Raw genomic sequence first — 6,646 nt, forward strand, 5'->3', positions numbered from 1 at the left:
TAGTTGGAATAGGATTCACGGAGGGGGAAAAGAGAGAGGGGGGGGCGGACACCTCTCCTTGTCCTAATAGGACTAGGGGAGGGAGGGAGGCGCGCAGCCCACCTTGGGCAGCCCCTTCTCTTTTCCACTAAGGCCCACTAAGGCCCATATACCTCCCGGGGGGTTCCGGTAACCTCCCGGTACTCCGGTAAAATCCCGATTTCACCCGGAACACTTCCGATATCCAAACATAGGCTTCCAATATATCAATCTTTATGTCTCGACCATTTCGAGACTCCTCGTCATGTCCGTGATCACATCCGGGACTCAAAACAACCTTCGGTATATCAAAATGCATAAACTCATAATATAACTGTCATCGTAACCTTAAGCGTGCGGACCCTACGGGTTCGAGAACAATGTAGACATGACCGAGACACGTCTCCGGTCAATAACCAATAGCGGGACCTGGATGCCCATATTGGCTCCTACATATTCTACGAAGATCTTTATCGGTCAGACCGCATAACAACATACATTGTTCCCTTTGTCATCGGTATGTTACTTGTCCGAGATTCAATCGTCGGTATCCAATACCTAGTTCAATCTCGTTACCGGTAAGTCTCTTTACTCGTTCTGTAATACATCATCCCACAACTAACTCATTAGTTGCAATGCTTGCAAGGCTTATGTGATGTGCATTACCGAGAGGGCCTAGAGATACCTCTCTGACATTCGGAGTGACAAAACCTAATCTCGAAATACGCCAACCCAACATGTACCTTTGGAGACACCTGTAGTACTCCTTTATAATCACCCAGTTACGTTGTGACGTTTGGTAGTACCCAAAGTGTTCCTCCGGTAAACGGGAGTTGCATAATCTCATAGTTACAGGAACATGTATAAGTCATGAAGAAAGCAATAGCAACATACTAAATGATCATGTGCTAAGCTAACGGAATGGGTCAAGTCAATCAGATCATTCAACTAATGATGTGACCCCGTTAATCAAATAACAACTCTTTGTCCATGGTTAGGAAACATAACCATCTTTGATTAACGAGCTAGTCAAGTAGAGGCATACTAGTGACACTCTGTTTGTCTATGTATTCACACATGTATTATGTTTCCGGTTAATACAATTCTAGCATGAATAATAAACATTTATCATGATATAAGGAAATAAATAATAACTTTATTATTGCCTCTAGGGCATATTTCCTTCAGTAAAAGCCCTACGCTCGGAGCCCGGAGGCAGTCGACTGGATTATGTGAGTATGAGTTACAGAGGTGCGAACCCTTGTCTCGGAGGAGGGCGTGGCTTATATAGAGTGCGTCAGGACCCCGGCTAGCCCATGTTACAAAGGGTTCAATGTACATTAAGGCAGGGCGTTACTGATAACGCTAGTAATAAAGTGCTATGATGACCATAAAAGCTACTTAATGACGGACCGTTAGCGTGTGGAGTGACTTTAGGTCCCCTGTCCGTCGAGTGGTTGGATCTTGGTCGAGTAATTGCTTCTTGGTCGAGTGTCTTCGAGTCTGTCGAGTGGAACACCTCCAAGTCGATTGAAAGGTGATTTATTCTAGAGGTGTCCTTGGGTAGGGCAGTTAGGACAGGTCCGTGACCCTACCCAAGGTACATAACTTCATCATTAGCCCCCGAATGAATCAAGGTTTGAGTGGGGAAGGAGTTGAGGACTTCTCCGACTCGTTTTCTATGCCCTGAGCGTATCTTGTTTCGGATCAACGAACCTGAGTGATGACAGCAACTTCCTTTTCAGTCACCTTGATCCATTCTTAATTCTTCGTTGAGTGAGTTTCTTTACTTGTAAGGCTCCAAGTGACGGTGCGGAGAAGATCTTTGGTCTGACAAGTTGTTTGCTGCCTGCGGATTTAGTGGGATCTGAATTTTGGGAATCGCGCGGGACGGGGAGGGGTGCAGTAATCGGATGGGATAGAGCGGAGCCGCCTTGATCCCCGCGCCACCTTTTTCACCACGTATCGCTCGGGCGGTCATTACGGGATTTGACAGAGTCATCTGGGCCTACCTGTCAGCCACTTGGAAGCGGCCTCATATAAGGCGTTGGACCGGAGTCTCCCGAACAGTGCGCCCCATTACCTCTTCTCCTCCTCACGCCTCTTCGCTGTGCTTGCTCTCGCGCCTGCGCCACCGCACCACATGCGTCTCGTCGGCGACAATGGTGAAGGAGAAGACAGTGGCTCTGGAGCGGGCAAAGAAGGCGACGGCGAGGTCGAAGGGGAAGGCAACGAGCCGGGGCGGATCTTCCTCGCGGACTGGCCTGCCGAAGGGTTGGATCCAGGGCGACTGGATCCACTTGAGGATCTCCCAAGAAGACCTCGACGACCTGGCCGAGGGAGGGCTGATCCTCTACGACTCGGCGCGGCTTCCGGGGAAGGAATCCGAGCCGCAACCCCGGGAGGGTGAGCGCGTTCTTCTTGCCACTCACGTAGACCGTGGGTTTTCCTTGCCTCCCCATCCTTTCTTCCGAGGGTTTCTGAACTTCTTTGGGGCTCAACTCCACCATTTTACCCCCAACTCAATCGTTTATCTTGCCGCGTTCATTTCCTTGTATGAGAACTTCTTGGGTTGTCGACCTCACTGGGGTCTTTTCAAGCATATTTTCACTTGTCGCTCTCAGACAGTGAAAAAGGCTAATCCGAGTGACGAGAGGACCCAAGTGATCCAGATGTGTGGGGGTCTTGGCATCTAGACGAGGGGAAAAGCTCCTTTTCGGCCATGATTCTTCCCGACTCAGTTCACGGATGGTAGTCGACCTGGTTCTACTGTAAAGACCAGTCGACGCCAGGGCAATCGACTGGACTCGCTCCCTTTACCATGGACCGAGTGGAAAAACCCTCCCCTTTGAAGGTGCTCCCGGAGGAGAAGGCGCACGTGAAGGTGTTGGTCAACTGAGTGGTCCAGCTCATTCATGACGGGGTCACTGGTATGGATCTCTTGGAGGTCTTCCTTCAGCGGTGCATCCAGCCTCTCCAAGCCCAAGACCATCCGATGTGGATGTATTCGGGTCTAGAAGACTCCACTCGGATCCACCCGGAGGAGGTCGACGACGACACACTGGAGAAGTGGCTGTCAAGCATTACCGGGAACAAGGGCAATCCCAGAGGAGCCAGGAGAGTTCCCCCATTCGACCAGTCGCGTGCACCAGAGCAGGTCTGATTCTGAGTCTTTGCTTGTAATCTGAATTCACTCGCGCAACTATCTGTATTGCGTCGACTGGCTTTGTCCTCCCTGTTTTCTTTCAGGCCATTATTGAAATGTATTCGATGCCCAACGGGATGCAAGAGCAAGCTCTGGAAGGTGAGGCGAGCGGTGGCGAAAGCGGCGAGTGGACTTCCGATGGTGAAGGGGATGGAGGAAGCGACGACTCAAGTGATGGGGAAGAAGTCGAGTCGCCTCCTCGCATAGAGAGACGATCCAAGCTTGACCAGGATCGGCCGAGTGCCCGCGACAAGGCAACTGCTCAGGCTGGTCAGTCTTCGAAGGGTCCTCGGATCTCTTCACCAACCACGACTGAGAAGGTGCCAAAGCACCCCAAAGTTGCAGAACTGAAGTCTCGGAAGGCGCTGCCGAAGATCAATATCGATATCCCTGTCGCCTCCGCGTGAGTGTCTCTCCTTGTATTCACTCGACGCTCCGTGCTGTTTGTTTTTCTTGTTTTAACTGGACGAACTTTGGAATTGTCAGTGCTGCCACTTCCGGGACCTCAGCTTACAGGGATGATGATGAGGTGATGGAGGATGCGGTCACTTCTAATCCGGGTATGACTTCTGCCATACTGTCTTTGTTCAGTCGATTCAACTGCAATGTGCACCATTGGGTGACGTGATTTTGGCAATTGAACTTTGCACAGCTCCCAACATTATTGACCTCCCTGATGATGATGAAGAGCCCGAGAGGCCTTTGACGAGGAAGAATGGGTGAGCTCCTGCAAGCGAGGTGCCATAGTCGACGCCGAAGGCGGAACCAGTCGTTCAGGACACTGGTGACATCAATCGGGGTTCTGTTACCTTCGCCGAGCCCCTGTCGAGTGCCTTGCCTTCTTCGTCGGCTGCTCAGGCCCCTGTCGACCCGCCTTCAGTTTTTGCGACCCATCATGTCCCAGAGGACGAGGTGAATGCTGCTAGGGAAGCCATACGCCAGGCGGGCATTATGATGGAGAAGATGAAGATGGTGCGGGACGCCAGCCAAGCCGCCTATGATGCCACTTCGGCTCTCCAGAGCAATGTTCAGGTTAGTCGGCTATCTGAAGATTCTTTTCAAAAATCTTTGCATCTGTACACCCACTGGGTGCGTCGATTGAAGTTTTGGACTAGTGGGGGCACACTGAGTGCACCCACTGGGTGTAGTCCCCGAGGCTACGGTGGACTGCTGGCAGTCGACTATAGTCTTTGTATTTTGTCGAGTAAAAACCGAACTGGTAGTTTGTTTCTTCCGCTCGATCCGGTCGAGTAGAATCAGAACCGGCGGGGGGCACGCAAAGTGCACCCACTGGGTGTAGTCCCCGAGACCGCGGTCGACTGCTGGCAGTCGACTGTGGTCTGAGTTCTACTTTGTCTCTCTTTTTTCTGAACTCGACTCCGGCGGACCGGCCGAGTGGAATCAGAACCTGTGGGGGCACACAAAGTGCACCCACTGGGTGTAGTCCCCGAGACTATGGTGGACTGCGGGCAGTCGACCGTAGTCTTAGCACTTAATGTCTTTGAAGTTTTTTGCTGTGGAATAATTTCTCCCCTTTGATTTCAGAAATCTTGTGATCTTGGAGCTCGCTTCGCTGATTTGGAGGGGCAGCAGATTCAACTGAAACTTGACTTGGAGCTGGCCAGGACAGAGCTGCAGAAGGTCAGAGACGGCGCCGCTGGTAAGACAAGTTTGTCGACTGGTCAGTTTTAGGCTCGAGCACCCTTCTGCTATTTCTGAATCAATCATCATTTCTTTGCAGAAAAACTGAGAGAAGCTTTGGCGAAAAAGGATCAGGATTTGGCTGCTGCCCAGAAGGAGGCTGACTACAGGACCGCTCTGGCCGAACAGAAGCTGGCTTCAGTCGGCCAGTTGGAAGAACAGAATACCAGGCTGAAGACTGCTCTGAATGACTCCAATAAGGAGTGCTCGCGCTGGAAGAAGGCAAATCTCGTTCAAGGCGAGAAAATGGAAGGCATTGCTCGCAGGAGGGATGACCTGGAGAGCTATCTGAGGAGTCTTGCCAAGAAGTTGTACATCAATCTTGAAGGTGCACATTCTGTTCCGACTGATTTTTTTTGTGTCGACTCAGTGTATGAAAATTGACTTATCCTTGGATCATGAATGCAGAGTTTTGCCAGAACTTTGAAGAGGAGACTGGGCGGATCGAAACAGGTTTGGATCCAATCAACTCTCCCGTGAAAGATGAAACTGCCATGAATCTGCTCCGACTGGAATCTCGTATCGGCGGTGCCGTGGATCACTTGGCTCGACTGAAGGTCGCCATGTCATGGATCAACCTGGCACTTTGGCCAGAGGCTACGCTCCAAAACGATCTTGAGTCTCTGATGACTCGACTTAACGGAATCCCTGACCGAGTGCAGGAGTGGAGGAAGTCTTCTACTCGGTGTGGCGCTGATGTGGCTCTGTCCTTGGTTCGTGTCCACTGCAAGGAGGTGAGACAAGGCAAGATGGCCGCAATCAAGGTCGCCAACACCCAGAAGCATGACTTCCGAACTTTCATGGAGACTTTCATAGCTGCCGCCAGTCGGATTGCCGATGGCGTCGACCTGGATGAGTTCGTCGAGCCTGCTAGCCCTCCTCCCGCGGAGTGAACAAACTCTTATGTCCCACATTAAATTTGCCTCGGAATGCCGAGTGGTTTTTGTAACCATTAAACTTTTTCGGGCTGCATGTCCGAGTACTTCGATCTATGATCCGGAACTTTTAGAATTTATCAGAACTTGGTTTACCGTTGAATATCTTTATGAATCTCCTGCCGAGTGAACCCATTCTTCATTCGAGACAACTTTCTGTATTCGCAACGCAACTCCGAAGGAGAGGGAAGTAGTCGACCCATGTCTTGTATTTGTGGCGAAGCTCCCCAAGGGAAGGCGGCGGTCGACCCACACCCTGTTGTTGCAGAGTGGGACGAAGCGCACATTGTATTTGTGGCGAAGCTCTCCAGGAGACGGTGGCAGTCGACCTGTACTTCGTTACTGTAGAGTGGGATGAATCGCGCATTGCATTTGTGGCGAAGCTCTCCAGGAGAAGGTGGCCGTCGACCCGCCCCTCGTCGTCCTTGAGGATTGAGATGTGTTTCGTACTTAGGCGAGTACTGGACTGTAGCTAAACCCTCGAGTGGGAGGATTTCTCTCCACTCAGTAGGATTTTTTTCAAACTTAGGCGAGTGCCGGACTGCAGCTAAGTCTCTAAGTGGGAGAACTTAGGCGAGTACTGGACTGCAGCTAAGCCTCCGAGTGGGAGGATTGCTCTCCACTCAGTAGGATTTTTTCAAACATAGGCGAGTGCCGGACTGCAGCTAAGTCTCTAAGTGGGAGAACTTAGGCGAGTACTGGACTGCAGCTAAGCCCCCGAGTGGGAGGATTGCTCTCCACTCGGTAGGATTTTTTCAAACTTAGGCGAGTGTCGGACTGCAGCTAA

The sequence above is a fragment of the Triticum dicoccoides genome, chromosome 4A, assembly GCF_002162155.2.
Source record: "Triticum dicoccoides isolate Atlit2015 ecotype Zavitan chromosome 4A, WEW_v2.0, whole genome shotgun sequence".
Classification (NCBI taxonomy): Eukaryota; Viridiplantae; Streptophyta; class Magnoliopsida; order Poales; family Poaceae; genus Triticum; species Triticum dicoccoides.